Below are 13,094 nucleotides of genomic sequence, written 5' to 3' on the forward strand. Positions count from 1 at the left end.
GGCAAATATTGTGAATTTCACAGGTCCCCGGGCCACAACACCGACGCATGCCATCATTTAAAGGATGCGATCGAGAAGGATGTAAAATCAGGCAGGCTGGCTCACTTGGTGAAAAACCCAAGAATAGAGGATGAGCAACCGGAAGGAGCCTCTGCCAGCAAGAAATACAAAAGAATCTGTGTGGCTGAGGGGGGACGACAAATCCACGGAGATTGGCGCGAGCAGCAAGTTATCTTCCCAAGAATCAGGGGAGGCCCTTCAATCAGCAGCCCTCTCGTCATCACCACACACATTGCTCATTACGAAGTGTCAAAGGTCCTGGTGGACACTGGAAGCGAATCTGACATTATGTATGAGCAATGTTTCAGAAAGTTAGACCCGGCAGACCAAGCGCGGCTCGAGATGGTGAACGCACCAATTTGTGGTGTTTCAAATGAAATCATCCATCCCCAAGGTCAAATTCAGTTTGAACTAACTATGGGGGATGATGAGCACAAGCGAGCCGAAGTTGTCAACTTCTTGGTCTTGCCCACCACGTCATGCCACAATATGATCCTGGGTAGGGGAACGATTGCCCAATTTAATGCTGTACCGTCGCCAGCGCACGGCGCATTGGGGTTCCCTACACCAACAGGCGTAACATTTGTTTACCGCGATCATTTGTGCGCAGTGACAAGTACGCCGCGGGAAGGGAGAATGAAACTTCCAATGGCGGACAATGCGCCAGAGAAGTGGATTTTAAACCCAAAATTCCCAGAGCAAACGGTCACAATTGGCGCTACCATTTCAGACGAAACGAGATTGAGAATGAAAAGGTTGCTCACAAAATACACGTCGGTCTTCGCGTGGCAACACTCCGATATGACTGGGGTCCCGCGAGAGTTGGCGCAACATTCTCTTAACACGTTCAAGTCGGTGGAGCCAATTGCTCAGAAAAAGAGAATCATGGGGGATGAAAAGGCGAAGGCCATGAATGAGCAAGTTGAGGACCTGTTGCGCGCAAACATCATCCGCCCGATCCGATACCAGACGTGGGTAGCCAATCCTGTGATGGTAAAGAAAAGCAACGGGTCATGGAGGATGTGTATTGACTTCAAGGACCTCAACAAAGCATGTCCGAAAGACTGTTACCCCCTCCCAAACATCGACGCAAAGGTGGACTCCGTGGCGCCATTCAAGCTCAAATGTTTCCTGGATGCCTACAAAGGCTATCACCAGATTCAAATGACGCCACAAGACGAAGACAAGACTGCCTTCAGAACCGACAAGGGTGTTTTTTGTTACACAAAAATGCCCTTTGGTTTAAAGAATGCGGGCGCCACTTATCAGAGACTTATGGATTCGGTTTTCAGTGAACAAATCGGAAGAAATCTAGAAGTCTACGTTGATGATTTGGTGATCAAGAGCAGGGAGGAGAGACAAATGCTCAAAGACATCGAGGAAACTCTTCAGCGCTTAACGGAAGTCAACATGAAGCTCAACCCGAGCAAATGTACTTTCGGCGCGGAAGAGGGGAAATTTCTTGGTGTAATGGTCACTAAGGATGGTTTCAAGGTGAACCCTGAAAAGGTGGAAGCCATCCTTGACATGCCTTCACCATCCACCATGAAAGAGGTTCAGAAGCTGAATGGTAGATTGGTGTCAATCAACAGGTTCCTAGCCAACCACGCCAGCAAATCTACCCCATTCGTTAACACTTTGAGGAACTGCTTGAAGAAGAGCCAATTCAAGTGGACGCCTGAGGCTGAGCAAGCTTTCAGTGAGATAAAAGAATGTCTCATAAAGCTGCCCGCGCTCACAGCTCCACTTCCTGGCGAAACCCTTACATTGTACTTGTCAGCTGGAGACCGCGCCATCGGCGCAGTATTATTGGTGGATCGCAAGGGGATCCAAACGCCAATATACTATGTGAGTCGGGTGCTGACAGACCCTGAGACGCGCTATTCCATCATGGAAAAGTTAGTTTTGTCACTAACACACGCGTCGCGAAAGCTTCATAGATACTTCAATGGTCATCCTATTGAAGTTCTGACAGGTTACAACATCCAGCAAGTCTTGCGACGCCCCGCGCTCTCCGGAAGGCTGACAAAGTGGGCGCTGGAATTAGGTGAACACACGATCACCTATAAGCCCCGTCCAGCAATAAAGGGTCATGTTTTAGCGGATTTCATCACGGAAATCCCAGAGGGAAAGATTGAAGAAGCTCAGCGCGAGGTAGACCCTCCGCGAGCAAATGATGAAGAAGATGTTTGGAGGCTATTCACTGATGGAGCCTCCAACAGCGAAGGGTCCGGCGCAGGCCTCAAACTGGTGGACCCTGATAATCATGAATATACTTATGCTATTAGGTTGGACTTCAAGAGTACCAACAATGAGGCTGAGTATGAAGCCCTGCTGGCTGGTCTGCGCATTGCGCGCAAGTTTGGAGTTAAAAGGCTAGAGGCCCATGTTGATTCTTACTTGGTAGCTGCACAGGTCAATGGCCTTTATGATGCCAAGGAGAACACCATGCCTCTATATCTAGAGCAGGCAAAAAAGCTCGTTGAGCAGTTTGACTTCTTCAAAATCATACACATCTCGCGCAGCGAAAACAAGTCCGCTGACGCGTTGAGTAAGATGGCATCAACTAATTTTGATCACTTTGGCAAAGATGTCAGGGTGGAAGTGATGAGCAACCCGTCAGTGCAAACGCAATCTGTCCTTGTAATTCATACAACCCCTTCATCCTGGATAACTCCAATAATGGAATTCCTGAAGGAGGGGAAGTTACCGGACGATCGCGCACAGGCGAGAAAGATAAGACACAAGGCGCAGAACTATGAACTACTTGATGGTACATTATATCGACGCTCTTATCTTGGACCGCTCATGAAATGCCTGGATGCTGAAGAAGCAAGCTATGTGATTAGGGAGATTCACGAAGGAATCTGCGGAATACACGCTGGCCCGCGCATGGTGGTTGCCAAGGCAATGAGCTCAGGCTACTATTGGCCAGGCATGTACTTGGATGCGCTAAAAGAAATCCAAAAATGCAAGGCATGTCAGAGCTACGCGCCAAACACCATGCGGCCAAAGAACAACTTGATTCCAGTGACCTCCGCATGGCCTTTCCACAAATGGGCCATTGATATTGTGGGGCCCCTGCCGCAAGCGCAAGGGCGAGTGAAATTTTTGGTAGTGGCGGTAGACTATTTCACAAAATGGGTTGAGGCCAAGCCACTAGCAAAAATCACAGCTGAGGCGATGAAGCAATTTATCTGGAGCCACATCATTTGCCGTTTTGGCCTTCCTATGGAAATTGTGAGCGACAATGGCAAACAATTCACTGACAGGAAGATATCCAGCTGGCTCAAAGAATTGCACATCAACCAAATCTTCACTTCGGTCTACCACCCTCAGGGGAATGGCCAAGTGGAGCGCGCGAATCAAAGTTTGTTAAATGGGCTGAAGAAAAGGTTGGAGGGAGAATCCCATTCTTGGGTCGAAGAGTTACCTAATGTCCTGTGGGCGCACAGGACATTAAGCAAAACTAGCAATGGCGAATCCCCGTTCAGCCTAACCTATGGGACAGAGGCTATGATCCCAGCAGAAATTGGATGCCCATCCCATAGGGTACTCATGATGAGCAAGACTGATAACGAGCGCGAAAGAAGATTGGACCTCAACTTGCTTGAAGGGCGCAGAGAAGCGGCTATCATCAATGAAGCCAAATACAAGAAAAAGCTGGAAAAATATTATAATCAGCGCGTTAAAGAATGCCACTTCAAGAAAAATGATTTTGTCCTTCGAAACAATGAAGCTAGCCGCGCAATACCCCCAGGAAAAATGTCCCCCAATTGGGAAGGACCTTATCAAATCTCAGAAGAATTGGGGAAAGGCGCGTACACTTTAAAAGATTTGAATGGAAAAAAGATACCGCGCGCGTGGAACGCCGCACAGCTTAGAAAATGCTTCATGTAAAATTTCAAATATGTAATCAAGGCTTTTAAGCCATCATGAATGATAATTCGCGCTATCTTTCAATATTTGTTCTATTACCTTTGCATACATGTTTCACACTTCCTTTATTAATTTGGAGCAATATGACAACACTATATTGACTTCAAAACAAAATAAAACGAAGTAAAACATACATGCGCGAGCCTTAGCTCAAACGCGTTAACGAGTCTTAACTCTAAAACGTCAGGGCCTTAGCCCAAACCTACGAGCCTTAGCTCAAACACGTTAACGAGTCTTAACTCTAAAAACGTCAGGGCCTTAGCCCAAAACAAAGAGCCTTAGCTCAAAACATTCACAAACATCCATCTTACATCCCGCGCAGCCTGATCATAAAAATCCCTAAACACAACTAAGGCAAAGTACATGCCAAATCATAGTTGTTAAGGTTTCAGGTCGAGGTCGCGCGCGGAATCATAGTGGATATCTGAGTAACACATGCTGACATGTAATGGCTAAAACTCATAATTCCATATAAAAAACGAGCGACAACGACGCGCAAAAAAGGAATAGTGAAAAGTCATCGCGCGTGTCAGCATAAACAAGATACTGCGAAACCACTTACAAAATAGGACTATGGTTAAGTAAATAATTTCCTTACAACCTTGTTCTTATTTTAACGTGCAAGCATATCTTATATCTATACAAGCAAACATGAAGAGATGAATGGAAATGCGCAAGATGTGAAAAAGGGAAAACAAATTTCATTCCATAGCATTGAAATTTACAAGTGTGATGAGTTACAAATTACAAGTATAACAAAAAACAAAAAAAAAATTAGAAAGATGAAGGGCTTCTCAAGTCTCCACGACGACGTCAGCCACTTCATCACCCTCATCATCTCCCGCAGCATCTGGCGCGGCCCGCTCCTCATCTCCAAACTGACCATAGTCAAGTTCTTCCTCCTCAATGGAGTCTTCTATCACGACGGTGTCAGGAGCAGATTCTTTCGCCACGCCAGAGCCGCTGGCAGGGGCAACATCCCCCGCGCCACCATCATCGCCACCAGCCCCCTCGCATTCATCGAGCAACTTCTTTAGCGCGCCAAGGTCGGGCTGGTCAGCAAGCGCAGCTATCTGCAAATCATTAGAAAAGTATTGAGTACAAAACACTTGGAAAATTAATCAAGAAAAACTCATTAAGGTCAAGGTACCTGCACAAGGATGGGGATGGGAGTATTCATATACTTCTCCCCCACCGCGGCCATGTCCGCGCAGGCCGCGTCGCTCTTGTAAGGGTACTCGGATGGGTTCTTCTTCAACATGCCATATTCATAGCCATCCGTGAACCCTTCAGCTCGACCCACCAGGCGCGCGGCAACATTGCAGTCCATCACAAGGGCCTGAAACTCGCCAGAATATTTCATCGCCAAAGCGCAACGAGTCATGCCCTGTGACACCAGCCATTGGCGATCCTGCGCGAGGCCAGCAACAGACGTCTCGAGGGCAGGAACCTGGGAGTTTAATAACTCAACAGTTTCCTTGGTCTTTTTTAGCTCCTCTTTATCAGACGCTGCTGCCGCCAAAATTTTTTCTTTCTCCACCTGCGCAGCATCAAGTGCTTCCTGGCTAGACGCTGCCGTCGCCAAGGCCTCATCTCTATCGGCCTGCGCGGCCGCCAACTCCTTCTTCAGGCGCGCAACCTCACTCTCCAGTGATGATTTCTCAGTGATACTCTGGACGATAGCTTGGTCACGCGCCTCCGCCTCCAGTTCCAAGTCACGCACTCTCCGCGCGTACTTGGCAACTTCGGCCTCCGCCACCTGCTGCTTCTCCAGCGCAGCTTGGAGCTCATGCCCGCGCTTAATAAAGGCGGTGTTGGCACTTGCTCGGTTTTCGCTGAGCTCCGCCTGGAGTTTCTCAGCTCGTGCGCGAGCATCAGAAAGGTTCCAGGCAGCCACCTTAGCCTCTTGCTGGGCTTCCACAAGAGCATCGCGTACTTTAGCATGGGGATGAGCGACAGGGGTGTCATCTTTATTCTGTTTCTTACTGCCCCCTGCGCCAGATTTCCCCTTAGCTTTGCGCTTTAGTAGGGGCGCCTCCTCTTCCTCCTCATCCTCTTCCGCGAGCTCCAGCTCGTAGTTTTCGAGCGCATCTGCAAATACAAGCAACAGAACTGTTAATAAACTTTGGTATTCTAAAGGAATAAGCATAAGTGCGAAGGCTTACCAGGCGCGTCGCTATCAAAGTCAAATTCCAGATCCACAGGGATGAACATGTCATCGAAGCGATCTGGGAAGCCCACCTCCCCAGCGCCCAGCGGGACGGAGCCACCCTCCACTTGATCGTCGTATGCGGCGTGGAAAAACTCCTTGGTTACTGCGCAAAAAACAAGATAAATAATATCAGCAAAGGCAAATTTTATTAGCGCGGAAATAAAGCAATGCGATAACTTACGCAAGCCGTCCACTTGGATGACAGGCGCCGCCGCGCTGTCGGCCCACAGCTTACTCATGCCGACCCCCATCAGCGCCTCCTCGCGAATTTTCTTGGCGGGGGATGGTTCGGCGGTCAGTTTCTTAACCCAGGCGCCGGTTGGGTTCTTAATAACATCCGCATCCGCGGGCGCAGAATCGATCGCGCGCATCGTCATGCGGATGGGGATTACACCAGCCCTGATGTAGAAGAACCTCTCAGACCAGTCATGAAGGCTCTTGAATGACACGGTGCTGCACTTAACCTTCTGACTGCGAGGAATAAAGGAGACCCAAGAATCTTGGATCTTGGGCTTGTAAAAAAATTGAAAGCGCCGAGGGGTGGGCTCCTCGCGCTGTGATTTGCACATGAACTCGAAATGAGTCATGCGCACAAGTCCAAACGGATGGACTTGGGATATATGAATCCCGAAAAAACGTAACACCGCGCCTACAAACCTTGTCATCGGAAGACGAAGGTTGCAGTGGGTGAAAAAATGGGTGTACAGTGAAATATAGCCGGGAGGCGGGTCCGCCGCCGTTTGCCCGGCCACAGGCAACATGCAGCCAAACACAGGGAGAAAACCCTGTGACGAGATGAGGCTGTCGAGATCGGCCTGCCTCAGTTTGCAGGGGATTTCATTCCACCTTTTCGTGGCCTTGGTCCTCCCTACTTCCTCCGATGTGGTCTCAACAACCCTCTTCCCCTTGCCCTTTTGCTTCAATGTCAACATCACCACAGATTTCACACGGCGTCTTCGAGAGGCAATAGAGGTGATTGAGGGGTTAGAGGAGTTTGAGCTATCAGACATACAATAACAACAGCAACAGATAACAGGGTATTTGGAAGCAATAACCAGAAAATCGGAAATATAGAAGCTTTGGAGTACACAACAATGAAGATGAAGATAAAAATTTTTCCTAAGGGCCTGCTTTTATAGGCCCAGGAGAGAGAAAAGTGGCAACTGATCGGATTTCACGCGCCCCCACTCGCAGGTGTAAGCCAACGAGGGCGCGGCACGTGTCCCTAACACTGTTGAGGGGACATAAAAACGTAACGGAACTGCCACGGAGCAGAGACGCGCCCCCACTCGCAGGTGCAAACCAATGCGAGCGCGACACGTGTTCCAGTCAGCTGTGCGAGGGGACATGAAAGGCAACTGTAGCACCTTGAGCACACGAAACGTCTGACACGTTTCCGGCGCACGTCACCACCAACCAACCACGTGTTTGGACCCTTCGTTTCAACCAAATGGATAGAACTTCGCGCAACGATGGAAACAGCCAATAAAACGACAAAACCCCATTAAAAAGACCAAATCAGTAAGTCTAATATCTATCTTACCGCGCTAGCGCGAGATAAGACACACATTAGACTGGGGGGCTTGAAGAGGTATGTACCCGCCTCAACACCGAGCAAGGCGGGTCAACCCACAAGATAAAGACATTATAAAGGCACAAAGCCAAAACCTATGCGCATGGCGCATACAAAACATGCTCAGGCATCATATGCCCAGGCACACATATGCTCGCGCATCACATATGCGCGCGGCGCATATCACATGCTCGTGCATATCACATCTGCGCATGAAACATCTGCGCGTGAGAATAAAGAGAAGACCTCGCGCATCCTCAGGATTGGCGCATATCACACATGCACATAATCGACCTCGTCCTTATCCAGATCAGGATTAGGGCAATCTTGATTGTGCACGTCAGACAACCTTCCAGAAGGTATCTTTTTAAGGAGTAAGAATATGCTGATGTTGACAGCTGCCAAATGAAAGGTCGACAACTCAGCATGACACATGTGCTACCACGTGATTACAACCAACGAGAAAGCGCCAGGTGTCCCAGAGGACACGTGGCGCAGTGCGATTGGAGGAGGCCAACGAGGCTGAGCCCAATCAGTGGAAACCCTAGCACTATAAATACAGCATCAACTCCACTTTGATGGGGACATTCATACTCAATCATTGACAGTTACAGGCAGTGATATCACATTCAATCATATTGAATTACATTCACTCACAGTCAGTTACATACAAACACACAGTCACACAATCATACAGTATTCAGCTATTAAGCAATACTCTCCAGATTCCCTTACTCTCACATTATTATCTTCTCCTACATATACTTATTCTCACGCCGGAGGGTTACCCCAAAGAGGACCCCTCTGTCCCTTTCTAAGGGGTAAGTTAACGGCGTTGTTCATTTTGTAGGTGGAAGAACACGGATCCAGAAGAACCATCGGTGAAATAGTACAATCAAAACCCGAGGAAAGTAGATCTGCTACCAGTGAGTAGATCCACGTTTCTTCAGTACACAAGCTCACAACTCAAGCTATTATTCTTAATTAATAAAAAAATTAAAGAAATTCGTCTTTGTTTCATATGAATACGCATACAACCATCTTTAGCTCTGATTATCTACTAATGGTACTTTTATCGTCCAATTCCAACAAAGAACCCTTTTGATTTGGGTAGCATTAATTATTGGTAACATAAATACATAATGTTGCAGAATAAGCGTATGATTCTTTTTTTAATAATGACTCTCACACTTCTAACAGTATATGTGATTTGAATCCACACCTTTTAGAAAAACAAAGCGTTATCTAACTACTACCGCTAGAACAAAGGCAATTTGGTTATGCGTATATTCTTAAAACGTCGAAGTCCTTGTTATTCATTTAATGTCGGTAACAAAGTGTGCAATAATTTAAAATAAGGTGCAATGTTGACATATGGAACTACCTTTTTGGATATGTGTTTATTAAAATAACAAGGATCTGTATCAAATCCTTGACCATAATAATATTAGTTAACTATATATGTTTATTGAATGCAATTTTGTTTATTTACTATGTGCTACTCGAACATCATCAATGATGCAACATTAAGTTACTAATAATATACAAGTGAAAAGATAGTATAATCTTTATGCATATATAATATATACAAAAGACAATTTAATTATATATTAAAAAGAAAATATTATTAACTTTATAATATGAATACAATAACTATTAAGGGGTCGTTGTAGGCAGTAGTATGGTGGCAAAGTGGCATGGCAAGGCTTTCAAGCCCTGACATCGATGGGACAGTAAGGGACTAAGGGGGAGTCGGTAGCAGAATAGTAATCAAATTTCAGAAGTGTTTTAATTTGGTTATTTATGCAAATTTCCCTTAAATCAGGTTACTAAATCTTTAAATCGAGCGTCACCGTATTTTTTGTGCGTCAAGAAAGTAATGGAGTAGAAGATGTGGGGATCGAGATTTGCAATATATGTAATTATATTTAAAAAATAAAAATGTTTATTGTAATAAAATTTTAAAATTAAAAATAAAATCCACATCACCACTCCACATCAATATAAAAAAAAGATTTCTTATGTGAACAAAACAGAAAAATGCTAAAAACCAGGTCACTCATTTTAACCGTCATCCATCTAAACCACGCCAACATCCCCAAATTGTCTAACCCTATTGAATCAAATATGTGATGTGTCCGTTTTGTCAATCCGACTGATCGGTTTAATCAACTTGGAGAAACATTTTAGACATTAGTTTGAACTTTTAATTTTAATTCGTTCAGAAATAACTTTTAATATATTGTTAATTAAGCATTTAAACGTGTTAAATATGATTCACCTCCCTTTTTAAAAACTACATTATTTTTCTAATTTTCTTGTTTTATTGTTTTGTGGGGCTTGGTTTTAATAATAATGATGGTAGACACATTGGGCCACACATCCCAGCATTAATAGACCTTTTTATTTTAATATTCCTTATGGACATCAATATATAGTTTTTTCAATTATTTGTATCTAAAAATAATTAGCAATTTCACTAACTAGAATCCTTTGTGATTTATGGTTTGTTGTTACACATAATTTTAAAATTTATTTATAAAACTATATTTTAATTTTCTAGCCACAATCCACATTTCTTTGTTGAATACAAGGATAAACAGCTTCTCATATGCTAAATGCTAATAAATTCTTACAGGGTGTTTGGGATTTTTTGTTTTACCTCCTTATAATTTTTCATTAAGTTAATAAGTTACAACATTATAACTTATGAAACTTTTCCTCTCACAATACAAACAATCCCAAACACCTTATTACATTCCAGAAAGTTAATAAGTTATAAGTTGATGAAAATAAGCAATCTCAAACACCCCCTTAATACAAATTATTATTATATAAAATGCGGATGGTTAAACAAATAACTATTCAAAAACCTAAACGGTATTGAACTTTTTTAGTCATACTATACAGGTAATTTTCCAAACTATCATGCAAACCAACCATGTACAAAGGTTGCTTTTGTTTCTATACAAGCTTGATTCATATATCATAATCGTTAGTACTCGTGACTGGAGGTAGTTGTGTAGGAGGTTGACATGCCATTAGGACTTACGAGTCATTGACCATGCTTAACGTTTCGTAGACGAGTTTGTGGTTGTAGGTCGTTGTCCTAGGTGATGAATGATAGTGTTGAATGTATATATATCTACAAAACAAATTACTTTTTTTCTCATGAGGTTTTGGTAGTTTTAAACATAGTGATCAATTATGTTAAACAACCAATTCCATCTTGGAGCTTCAAACAATCTAGTTCTCAACGTTCCCGCTATGCGGGGATGTTATTTCCGTTTCCGCAAGCATGGCCCAGAAGATCCTTCTTGGTTTCAATTCCCTGCGGAGTGCTAAGTATGTGAAGGGTTTTGCCTTGACACTGTACCCGCACTCGTCTTATAGTTACTTTACTTCCAAGGTATTCCTGGCGTCAATTCCCTGCAGGTGCTAAGTATGTGAAGGGTTTTGCCTTGACACTGTACCCGCACCCGTCTTATAGTTACTTGGTTGCCAAGGTAAGGGGGTAAAGTCCCGCTTACTTTTGAATCTTTTTGAAATTCGAAGAGTTGGTGAAAGGATAAGAACAGTCCAACTGTTGAAGGGACGTCAGCGTGGTCTGACGGTTTCTTCTGACAGTTTCAGGACGTGCATGAAGTTATGGCGACGTGACAGTATATGGTCATTCCAGACGCTTTTTCAGGCGCGTGGGCGCGAGTTTTCGGGCGCGTGGCCGCGAAGTTTACGGCGCGCGTCCTGTCGACAGTTGTTGCCAGCTTGCATATTCCACGTGTCATAGTTTCATTGCACCTGCGCTTTTCCGTCTCTCCCGCATTAAATTCATCGCATTCATTGCGATGAGTATATAAAGGGAGGAGAGGATGCATCTCAACTCACAGTTTCACTTCTTCTAAGCGATTTCCGGTGAATACTCTAACTTTTGTCGAGCATTCTCCTGAAATCGTTCTTTCCATCTTCCAAAACATGTCTTCCATTCGTGATCCTGAGGCTATTGCCGAGGAGTCCGAAGTATACACCGAGAATCCGATGTCCGCGTCTGATAAGGATGATAAGAGTACTGCTGGCGAGTGCCAGTGTGCTCTTTCCGTCGACCTGTACCAGTACATCGTCAAGAAGTTCATGCTCGAGCCTTTCGAGCCTGAGTTTCCTGAGTCTCACCAGACGGTGTATGATACCCCCAAGGGCAAGATAGGGGTGTATGATGCATTCTTCATCTATGGGAATCTGAGGTTCCCATTGACGAAGTTTGTGTACCGTGTTTTGGAGAGACACGGTGTACACCTAACGGAGGTGCACCCGATGGCGATCGCAAAGGTTCGCCATTTTGAATGGGTGTGCCATATTCTGGGCGTTGAGCCCCGCGTCGACCGCCTGATGACCTTCTACTCTTGGAGGTGCATCCAGGGCTGGTATATCTTGGTCAATCGGATCAAGGGTTTGAAGATCTGCGCTACCGAGCGCAGTCTGAGTTCTTGGAAGCGGGAGTTTTTCTATGTCTCCGCTCGCGTCGTCCCCATTGCGATGACGTTCAAGAACGGGAGGGCGCTCCCAAGCCTTCACGCCTCCAATTACCAAGAGGCGGAATGGTTCGCCAAGATTTCCCAGATCCAGACTCCGGTTTACCGCTTTGCGGAGTCTGGGATGGTGATGCTTGGGATGAGCCGGGTATGGAAGGATGCTGGGGCAGAGGCGCCACAGATTCCCATCGTCCTCTAATATGGTTTGAACTCTATCCCTTACGGTATGCTTCATATCTTTTTGCTGATTTAGGGTTTTTCTTCCAACTGCTTTTCTGTTTATTTTCAGAGGGGAACAATTTGCAGTCGTTTCTGCAACCGCGTGAGAGCGGTGGTCCCGCTCGGCTGGGTACTCGTGCTCTCGACGAGAACGAGTTGCCCATCTTGGAGCAAACGGCGGATAGGTTCGTGGAGGTCTACCCGCCGGGCCACGAGATTTTGAGCGCCACGCGGCCAGGTAAGGGTTTCTTTAACCCCCGTCCTCTCCATGCTCAAACCTCTGCTGGAATTCCTCTAATTTTGTCATCTTCTGATGAGGAATCCGCAGACGGTCCTTTCTTCCAGCTGGCGCGAAGGGCAAGGCGAAGGTTGCCTCCACCGCCGATCAGGGGAACCGGTCTGACTCGGATACCGAAAGTGAGGAGGTGGCGGGGAACCCTGGTGGTGGTGAGACAACTGTCCCGGAGGTTGAGACAGCTGTCACCTCCGATCCGCCCAGTACGACGACGGTGACCGGCGTGAAGAGGCCGGCTCCATCGGGTTCGTCCCCGCCTGTCAGAACCTT

This window comes from Bidens hawaiensis, unplaced genomic scaffold (genome assembly GCF_021521415.1).
Source record: "Bidens hawaiensis isolate Kalapana, Puna unplaced genomic scaffold, B.hawaiensis_p1.1 tig00016505_1, whole genome shotgun sequence".
Classification (NCBI taxonomy): Eukaryota; Viridiplantae; Streptophyta; class Magnoliopsida; order Asterales; family Asteraceae; genus Bidens; species Bidens hawaiensis.